The 10,930-nt window shown below is 38.2% G+C and overlaps 1 pseudogene; it reads right to left on the bottom strand.

The window, feature by feature from the left end:
- Window positions 1–3,127: 3,127 nt before the first annotated feature.
- LOC102857837 overlaps window positions 3,128–10,930 on the bottom strand; it is a 25,086-nt pseudogene continuing 17,283 nt past the window's right edge.

Below are 10,930 nucleotides of genomic sequence, written 5' to 3' on the forward strand. Positions count from 1 at the left end.
TCAGAATTCTTTATATAGGTACATTTCTAAAACTATAGATATTTTTCTTCAGCCTGCAAGACTAATTGCTTAGCCTCTGAATTCTCTGTTTCCTGTCTTTAGTCATGTAGAGTAGTTTGACCTGTCTGTTAACCAGAAGAGGAAATACATGTATCCTAGATGCTGGTGAAGCTGCTTCTCCAGTCATATGTAAACTGTATCCTAATCTGTCTGTTTACCAGGAAGAGAACTGTGGCCTTCCTGAATTACTGATATGTAGATGGGAACTGTCCTTTTCAGATGTAGAAATTACCTTTCTTTTACTAACAAAAGGCATTGTTAAATGAGTTGGAGTTTCACCCTAGTATGTAAGGCCATGACCACTCCCAGACAGGGAGGCAGTCTTAGAGGTGGCTCTCTGTCTCCCAGATCTGTGTAATAAAATGCATTTATGGATATTGCAGTCAGTTTGTCTTATTGGCTACCAAAGAACCCCTTACGTTCAGTAACAGATATAGCAGGGAACCTGAAATGATGGGGTGATTGTGAATGTAGATCAATGGTGATATACTTTATAAAACACAGTATGTGTGGGAATGAGCATATGAAACACAACAATGTGAATGAAGGAATGTGTGAAACACAATGTACATGAACTAAACACAATGGATAGGAATTTTGTATCCAAACCAATATAAAAGGAGAAAAAAAAGTAACGGTTAAAATCCACAAAACACAGCTTTGGCCTTTCTACCTGAGCCTCACAATATCCACCATGCTCAAGCTCATCACTGCAGTCACTTTATCAACTTATCTCTTCTCCTTCACTGATTCACTGCTTCTCCAAACATGACGTCTTTTTCAAAGGACTAGCACCTCTTGTCAACAAGGCCAAAGTGTGTGAGACAAAGTTTTACCATTTTAGCCTCTAAGAAGCACCTCTAGGTTGCACCTTCACAACAAAGTTGTTTACTCTATTGCCAATCCATGGAATAGTCAATACTCTTCACCTCCACCACAATTCAAAGGCATTTATTCTTCTTCAGTCCCATTCATTATTCAACTTTCAAATGCAAAGGAAGCAATTGAAAATATCATGACTTACGTCAGGGCACCTTAGAGTTTAAACTGATATCCTTACTCTTTAGCTCTTTAAAGCATTCCTTGAGATGAAATTTTTCCAATGCAGTCTGCGTCTTGGTGCCTTGACTGCTGTTACCATAAGAACTGATTGTAGAACCAAAGAAAACTAAACGCTTGACAATATCTACCTTTTTGTAATCTGTCCTTGATAGGGTGGTATTAGCAAATCCAGAACTCTCTAAATATGTATCAGTTATAAAACTGACATCAGTTTTCTCTACCCTGAAAACCGGTTATTTTGCCTACAAATTCTTTCCTTTCTTTAGTAATGTCAAGTAATTTAAACTGTTTACCAGGAGAGATAATTCTAATTCAGCTTTCCTAGATCAGTGTTTACCTCTTTGAAATGGTTTTTCCCAGTTATGTATAAATTGTATCTTAATCTGCCTGTTTATCAGGAGGGGAAGTGTGCTTTTCCTGAGGTAGCCTTCATTTCAGGGTTTGTCTTTCTCAGTCATGTGTTATTTTGTAGGTTGCCTGTTTACTGGTGCCTGTGTGTGAATTGTTTTCTGGTTTCTTGGTTTTGTTTTCAGATGTAGAAATTCTTTGATTTTACTAACAAAGGTGCATTGTTGAGTGAGCTGGTGTCTGATGGTGTATAAAATCCTAATGAACACTCCCAGACTGGGAAGCAGTCTAAGAAGGATCTCACTGCTTTCTCCCAGGTCTGTAATAAAGTACTTGTGGATATTGCAATCTGTCTGTTTTATTGGCAGTTGACTATGGAATGAACCCCTTGTGTTCAAGTAACATCTTGATGATGCCTATTGGGTCAGTGTGAGGAATTTTGGGTTGTTGGTATTTTTTTGTATTTTTTGCTTTGAAGTATAATCCATATCTTCTTCACCAAGTACTTCAAGTCTTCACATTCTATAAGTAAGATTGTATCATCTGTAATTCAATGTGTTGATGGGTCTTCTTCCTATCTTGGTGCCATATTCTTCTTCAGTATAGTCTAGTTTTTCAGTTAATTTACTCAATATGTAAAATAATACATATGGAGGAATAATACGAATTTGAGTTGGACATATTTTCTGATGTTAAACCATACAATATACCCTTGTTTTGTTCAAACAACTGCTTCTTGGTATATGTATAGGTTTCATAAGATCACAATGAAGGTTCATGGAATTCCCATTCTTCTCAATGTTAAATAGTTTAGTTTGACTTACACGATAGAATATCCTTGCATAGTCATCAAAGCACAAGAAAATATCTCTCAGTCAAGACATCAGCAATGGTATCACTCATTCTACAGCCCCTTCTGAATCTGATTTGAATATTTGCCAATTTCTGTTGATCTACTGCTCCAGACATTTATGAGTAATCTATAGCAAGATTTTACTTCTGTGTGATATTAATGATGCTGTCTGATAATTTGCCCATTCTCTTGGATTGCTGGGGTTTTTTTGTAATAGTAAAAAATATAAATCTCTTCCAGGCACTTGGTCAGATAGTTGTCTCCAAAATTTCTTGGCATAGACTACTTTGTATATTCAAGTTTTCATTTATTTGCTGAAAAACTTCCACTGGTATTCCATCAATCATTCCTATGGAGTATGTTTTGCCAATACTTTCAGTGCAGCTTGGATCATAGATTTAGTTTTCCACGATATTACAGATCAGTGTTGACTCCAAAGTTACTTGTTTGTTTTTAGTTTGTGTTACTTTATGAATAATAAAGGCAATAGCTGAACCCTAACTAGAGAGCAGGATGTGTAAATACATCTTTTTTTTTTACAGATATATGGAAATGCTTTTAATATGTTAAAATATTCTTTAATGAGTTAGTAATTATTTATACAATGGAGAGTTTAGAAAACAGATTTATAATTGTCTTGCTCTTGATTAGAGAGATTTAAAAATTACACAGAAAATATTATTTCCTAGAGTAAGTTACAAAAGGTTGAAGAAGTTGTGAAGGTTGAAGAGTTCCTGCTTTTCTGGCAGCTCTGATCCAATCTCAAGACTTAGTACAAAGATGGCTATGCTTTCTCTTTTGAATTTAAATCTTTACAACAGTTCGAATGCTCTTTCCGGCATGCAGAAGTTCAAACACTTCATTAATTTGGTTAAAAGATAGATTGTGAGTCACAAATTCATCAACTTTGATCTTTTTTAGACACATATTCAGACACCAGCTTTGGGTCATTTTCTACACTCTTCCGCCCTCCAAAGGCAGTGCCTTTCCATGTGCGACCAGTTACCAGCTGGAATGGACTAGTAGAGATTTCTTCACCAGAGGCAGCTACTCCAACCACCACGCTGATGCCCCAGCCTTTATGAAACGTTCCCAGTGCTGCTCTCATAACCCTCACATTACCAATGCACTCAAAGTAGTAGTCCACCCCTCCGTCTGCCATCTCAACGAGCACCTCCTGGATGGGCTTGTTGAAGTCCTGTGGGCTAATGCAGTCGGCGGCTCCAAACTCTTTGGCCCTTGCAAGTTAATCTTGATTGATGTAGATGCCAATGATCCGGGATGCACCAGCTACCTTACAGCCCGTGATAACTGCCAATCCAACTCCTCCCAGGCCAAAGATGGCACAAGTAGAGCCAGGCTCCACCTTGGCAGTGTTTACCATGGCGCCATAACCAGCTGAAATGCCAGAGCCCCGTAGGCAGACTTTATCCAGGGGTGCTAAAAGATTTATTTTAGCAACAGAGATATCAGCTACAACTGTGTATTCAGAAAAAGTGCTGGTTCCCATGTAATGTAAAATGGTCTTTCCTTTGCAGGTAAATCTGCTAGTACCATCTAGCATCAGTCCTTTCCCTTGAGTGACTCTGACCTTCTGGCAAAGGTTTGTCTTAGGATTCAGGCAAAATTTGCATTCTCCACACTGTGGGGTGCAAAGTGGAATGACAGTATCACATCTTCTTTCTTAAACGATATGGTTACTTTTCTCAGAAATACTTTCAATCTCTCTCTCTTTTTTTTTTTTTTTTGTTATTATGCCGTATCATAGTTTTGGAGTTTTGTTTGTTTGTTTTTTAATTTATAAAGATTATTCAGTTTATTTAACCAGTGAAATGCATCTTTTTCTTTCTTGGCTGCTCTTATCATTGGTGTAAATCATACTGCGAATTTAAGTAATGCTAAAACCATGAAAAATTCTATCTTTTATCCATTTATCGTGAGGTTAATATTGACCCAGCTACAAATATTATTGTTTTCTAGATGTTCTATGTATGATATAATCCATATGGAGAATTGTTGCCTTTTATCTTCTTCAGTTAAGTGTTTTAGTCTTCTTCACTTTTAGAAGGCAAAGTTGTATCCTTTGCATAAAACTTTGGTGTGTCTTCCTCTAATCATGATATAATGTTCTTCTTTATACAATTCATTTTCTTTAACTATTTATTCAGTGTACAATTTGAATAGTTATGGTGATATAATCCTGTTTGGGTATTTGGAGCGCTATCAAAATAGAAGAAGATATTAAAAGAGTTGATGACACGGTGACTGCAACAATGAGCTTACACAGGAGATGGTGAGGATGGCAGGGGATTGGGCGAGGTTTAAGTCTGCTGCATGTAGGATCTCTACAAGTAGAGTCAGCCTGAGTTAATAGTAACACCACCATAATCTGTCCACTAATGCATTTTTATACAGGGAAATGGGCTTTATGGGTTGAGATAATTCTGCCTCTCAGAAATAAAATTCCTGGTGCTAGTTTACCAGTTCTAATATTTGTGACCCTGCAAAGCAAATTAAAAAAAAATAAATAGTATATATGTAATCCACAATTATCAGGCCTCAGGGATAAGTTTTGTAAGGAAAAATGAGGCTGGATACAGGAAATAAATAATTGTCAACCATAGGAACAGTATTTGATTTATAGGTTGGCTCAGGATACAGCAGGGTTTAGGGCTGTTTTGCATAGGGTCGCTATGAGTCGAAAACGACTCGACGGCACATAACAACAGCAACAATAAGTAATTATTTAATTTGAACTTTTGTAATCCAAGGTGAAGTAAGATTTCAGGGAATAGAGAAAAACCTATGGAAAAATATAAGTATTACTATATTATTTTTATGCTATATTTCTAATTTTACCCTGAATAGATTCTTGGTTAACATACAAGAGAAAAGATAGAAGTGTCCTAGTATTTCATTTTACTTTTAAATTAACAATCAACCTTCTTAATCAAAAATTAAGAAACCAGTCTTCATACTGCATTAAACAAGTCTGCTTTGAAGGACCTCTTTAAAATTCTATAAAGCAAAGACATACCTTTGAGAGTTAAGGTGAGTCTGACTCAATCCATGTTATTTTTTTTTTATCTCTTCATTTATCTGTGAGCTTTGAGACAGAGTCCGTAGAGAATTTCACAGCTTTTAAAAGTTCAGATCTACTGGTGGTCCCATGGGAAAAAGAAGGAAAATCTTCTTCCTTGTGCTTACAACCTTTGAAAAAGCTCAGGATGGTCAGCTACGAGTCAGTTTCAAATAAATCTGTTAAAATGAGTGTGAGTTTGAGGGCTTTTGCTAGTGTACGTGAAATTAAAGCGACAAAAGTACAATTGAAGTATTTGAACTATATTAGTGAATACTATTGAATATACCATGGACAGTCAAACTAACAAACAAGTCTGTCTTGGAACTACAACTCAAGTGCTCTTTCTGAGGTGAGGATGTAAACAGTTTCTTCTCATGAACTTTAGGAAGTGTACTAGGAGTGATCAATCCTTCAAGGATGTCAACATGCTGGGTGAAATAGACAGTAAAAAACAAAAAGAAAGACCCTCAGTGAAATAAACTGACATATCAGTTACAACAGTTAATCAGAGCAAAGATTGTAATAATTGTGCAGGAAGCTGTTTTCCTTAGGTGCTACCATGTTGCCTATGACTCATGGTGACCCCATCCATGAATGATAGATTAGAACCTTGCTTTATCCTGTGTCACCCTCATGGTCTCTATCATTGTCAAGTACAACCTTTATTACACATATGATTGCACTGAGTTACAGCCAAGTCAATGGTAGCTAACAAAAACAGTAACTATATAGCCGTTTTCACTACTACATTCAAATATTGTTGTTACTGTTATGTGCCATCGAGTCTCCTATGACACACAGTGACTATAAGAAAAATGGATGTGAATCATGCTCTATATTATGGCATCTCTAAAATACTTGAGCCCATTGTTACAGTCACTGTGTAAATCCATGTAGTTGAGAGTCTTTCACTCTTATTTCAACCCTCCACCTTCCAAACATGATGTCTTTTCCAAGGACAGACCCTTTCTAGCAACACACCTAACATGTTTCATAAAACTTCACCATCTTTGCTTCTAAGAAACACTCTGGTTGCACTTTCTCCAAGACATATTTGTCCTTTTGGAAGTTCATAGGATATTCAGTACTCTTCTCCAAAACCACAATTCAAAAACATCAATTCTTCTTCTGTCATAGTTAGCCATTGTCCAAATTTCAGAAGTGTGTTGTTGTTGTTGTTTTATGCTATCAAGTTGCCTGTGAATTATAGAGACCCTATATAAAAAAAGCTCTGAACCCTGGCCTATCCTGAGGCAGTCTCACTATCTCAAACCCAACTACCCCCATTACCCCAATTACTGGATCATTCCATCTCATCCAGGGTCTTCCTCTCCTGTGCTGTCCCTCCACCCTTCTAAGGACGATGTCCTCCTCCAAAGACTGGTCCATCCTGGCCATGTGCCCAAAATGGTCCCTCCTGGCCACATGCTCAGACACATGATAAACCATAATTTGTTGTGGTCCACATAGTCAAGTTCCTTTGCATAGTCAATAAAAACAAACAGACATACTTCTATTTTTCTCTGCTTTTTGTCAAGACCCTTCTGACAAACAATGATATCACTTGTTCCACATACTCTTCCAAATCGAGCTTCAACAAGATGTTAAGATGCAATCCATATGGAAGACGAGTTTTGAACTTTTGCTGCAAACAAATCAAGTCTTCTCCTCACCTTCAACAAGTAAGGTTGTGTCATCTGCATAATGAAGATTATAGATGAGTATTATGGATGAGCATTCCTCCAATCTTCTTCATAGACTCCAGCTTCTCAAATAATTTGAACAGCATATGGTTTGAATAGGTATGGAGAGAGAATACAACCCCTACACACACCTTATTTTTTCACTTTAAATCATGTAGCATTCCCTTGCTCTGTTTGCCCAACAGCCATTTGATTGAGGTACAGGTTTCCCATAAGCATAATCAGTTGTTCTGGAACTTTCATTCTACATGGTTTAAAATTAAGAGTGCTCCTTGGGAGCAAGATGATAGAGCTTTACTACACATACTTTTGGCATGTTGCTAGGGAGGTTATTCCTTGGAAGGGACATCATGCTTGGAACTGTAGAGGAACGGCGAAGGAGAGGAAGATCCTCAACCATGTGGACTGTTACAGTGACTGTAGCAACGATCTTTACTGTGTCACACATTGGGAGAATGGCATAGGAGATGTGACATATTCAACTGGATGACACTTAAAACAGCAATAGTGTTATTGTTGCCAGTTGCCATCAAGATGACTATGAATCACAAAGACTTGTGAACACCAGTCAGCACCTCACATTATCCTGTGCCGGTCTCATAATCTCTATTGTGCTTAAGTCCATAATTATAGACACTGTGTTAACCCATCTTCTTATAGGTCTTTTTTTCTCTCGGATCTTCCTTCCTTAATTGAATGATGTCTTTTTAAATGATTGCTTTATATACAAGTGAAACTCATTAAGAAAAAAGAAATATTTTTTATTTAATGTCATCAAAATTATAATAAATTGAGGGGCAAATATACAAAATCTATGAAGAAAATGTGCGAGGCGCTGGAGTCGGAAAATCAAAAGGGCAGAACTCGTTCAGCATTTCTTAAGCTTAAGGAACTGAAGAACAAATTCAAACCTAGAGTCGATATAATCAAGGATGCTTTAGGCCGCATATTAAATGATCCAGGAAGTATTAAAAGAAGATGGAAGGAAGATACTGAGTCATTGTATCAAAGGAATTGGCAGACACAGAAGAATTTAATGAAATAACATATGAGCAAGAGTATGGTGATGAAGGAAAAAGTTCAAGCTGCTTTGAAGGAAATAGCAAAAAATAAGGCCCCAGGAATAGATGGTATACCAATTGACGTATTTCAGCTAAGAGATGCTGCCCTGGATGTGCTCACCAAGTTGTGCCAAGAAATCTGGAGAACAACCACTTGGCCAACTGACTGGAAGAGATCTATATTTTTTCCCCTTCCAAAAAAGGGCAACCCAACTGAGTGTGGAAACTACAGAAAAATATCATTGATTTCACACGCAAGCAAGATTCTACTGAAGATTATCCAAAAACTATTAGAATAGCACATCAGCAGAGAACTGCCAGAAAGTCCAGGCTGGGTTTAGAAGGGATCTTGGTACTAGGGATATTGTAGTTGATGTTAGATGGATCTTAGCTGAAAGCAGGGAATACCAGAAGAATGTCTACGTTTCATTGATTATGCAAAGGCGTTTGACTGTGTGGATCATAACTAACTGTGGCTGACTCTGAGAAGAATGGGAATCCCAGAGCACTTGATAGTTCTAATACGAAACCTATACTTGGGCCAGGAGGCAGTCATCGGAACAGAGCAGGGTAACACTGCATGGTTCAAAATTGGGAAGGGTGTACGCCAGGGATGTTTTCTGTCTCCAAACCTTTTCAACCTGTATGCACAGCATATTATCCAGGAGGCTGGGCTCTATGAGGAGAATTCTGGCAACAGGATTGGTGGAAGATCTATTAACAATATGCATTATGCAGATGACACAACCCTACTTGCTGAAACCAAGGAGGACCTCATGCACTTGCTGCAGAGGGTCAAGGAGTGCAGCCTTCAGTACGGACTGAGGCTCAATGTCAAGAAGACAAAGATTCTCACCACTGGACCAATTGATAGCATCAGGATGGATGGCAAAGAGATTGAGATTGTTCACAGCTTCAGTTTGCTCGGCTCCACAGTTAACACACTTGACATCAGCAGTCAAGAAATCAAAAAACTTATTGCTATGGGAAAGTCTGCTGTTAGGGACCTCTCTAAAGTACTCAAGAGCAACGGTGTCTCTCTGGAGACTAAGGTCTACCTGATACAGGCCATGGTCTTTGCAATCACTTGTTATGTATCAGAGAGTTGGACAATGATTAGGGAGGACAGGAGGAGGATCTATGCGTTTGAGCTGTGGTGCTGGAGAAGAGTATTGACGTACTATGGACTGCCAAGAAAACAAACTCATTCATCCTGGAGTGGGTTAAACCAAGCTACTCTTTGGGGGCAAGGATTCTGGGGCTTCGTCTGACATACTTTGGGCATGTTGCAAGGATGGACAGGTCCTTGGAGATGGACATCATGCTTGGGAGAGTGGAGGGACGGCACAAGAGGGGAAGACCCTCTATGAGATGTATTGATTCAGTGACTGGGGTGATTGGGATGGGTGTGTCAGAGGCAGTGTGATTGGCACAGGATAGAGCAGGGTTGAGGGCTGTTGTACATAGGGTCGCTATGAGTCGCAAATGACTCGGTGGCACATAACAACAACAACCACAACATTCAAAAACACACAATTTAAAGTCCTTTGAGTTGTGATGCTGAGGCAGAATGTTAAACATTCCATAGACTGCAAAGATAACAATCGTGTTTGTTCTGGAGAATGTGAAAACAAGTAGCTCCTTAGAGGCAAGGATATTGAAGCTCCATCTCACATATTTTGGGAATGTGTTCAGGAGGGACAAGTCATTGGAGAAGGACATCATGCTTGGAAGGGTGGAGGAACAGCACAGGATAGGAAGACTTTGGATGAAACGAATTGACATAGTAACCAAGCTAATGGGGTTTGGTGTGTTGGAGACACAAAGACTGGCTCAGAATAGGGAAGGGTTCAGAGTTATTCTGCATAGAGTCGGTATGAGTCTTAGCAGACTTGACAACACAGAACAACAGCAATGGAAAACAAAGGATTTCTGTAAACATTCCCTCAAATGACAAGAATAAAGTCTTAAAAAGTAAGCACACGTGCGCGCGCGCGCGCACACACACACACACACACACACACACACACAGACACTCTGAAACTTAAAACATACAAATTTAAATCATAGTATGTACTGCATAATTCACACAATTAAATGACCTTTGGAAATGGTTAGTTGTGTAAATCCATCATTGAAAAGGGAAGCTTGATTTTGCAACTGAACTTTTACAGCAGTGAGATATTTGAGTATTCATCAGCAGAACTAAAAATACTTTCTAATGCTTTCTCATACAGTGTAGAAGTCTAGGCCACTGACTCTAGGGTTAGAAAATTAGGGTACGTTTGTGGGCAAGTTGGAGTAACTTGGGCCTGATCTAAGACATGTATCCTGAGCTGTTTCTTACCCTGAATCGTAACCTGTTTCTTCCCTGATAAATCTCATAATAGTGAACATTGAGTTCTGTGTGGCCATTGCAATGAACAACAGAATGCAGTAGAGAATAGAGAATTCTGTGGGAGGACCAAGTGGTGTCAGAATCAATAAAAAGGGTGGAGAGTGGCAGTATGTCTGACTCATGCCTCATCAGAATCAACTTTGCTGGCTGGTGCTGATTATACAGTCTCTTCTCCTTGGAAGTAGAGGTGAATAAACAATGCCTTCTTGTGATTTTTATAACCACCTAATATAATTTATCCAAGTAATTCTTACATTAACATGTGTAAATTAATATATAAACAAATTTTGTGGTTTTTGAAGTGGAAACCTTATAAATTTCATATACATAAATAGCAAAGAAAATATTAAAATTAATTTTTAT

Source organism: Elephantulus edwardii, unplaced genomic scaffold (genome assembly GCF_000299155.1).
Source record: "Elephantulus edwardii isolate Elephantulus edwardi_28Jun2011 unplaced genomic scaffold, EleEdw1.0 scaffold00112, whole genome shotgun sequence".
Taxonomy (NCBI): Eukaryota; Metazoa; Chordata; class Mammalia; order Macroscelidea; family Macroscelididae; genus Elephantulus; species Elephantulus edwardii.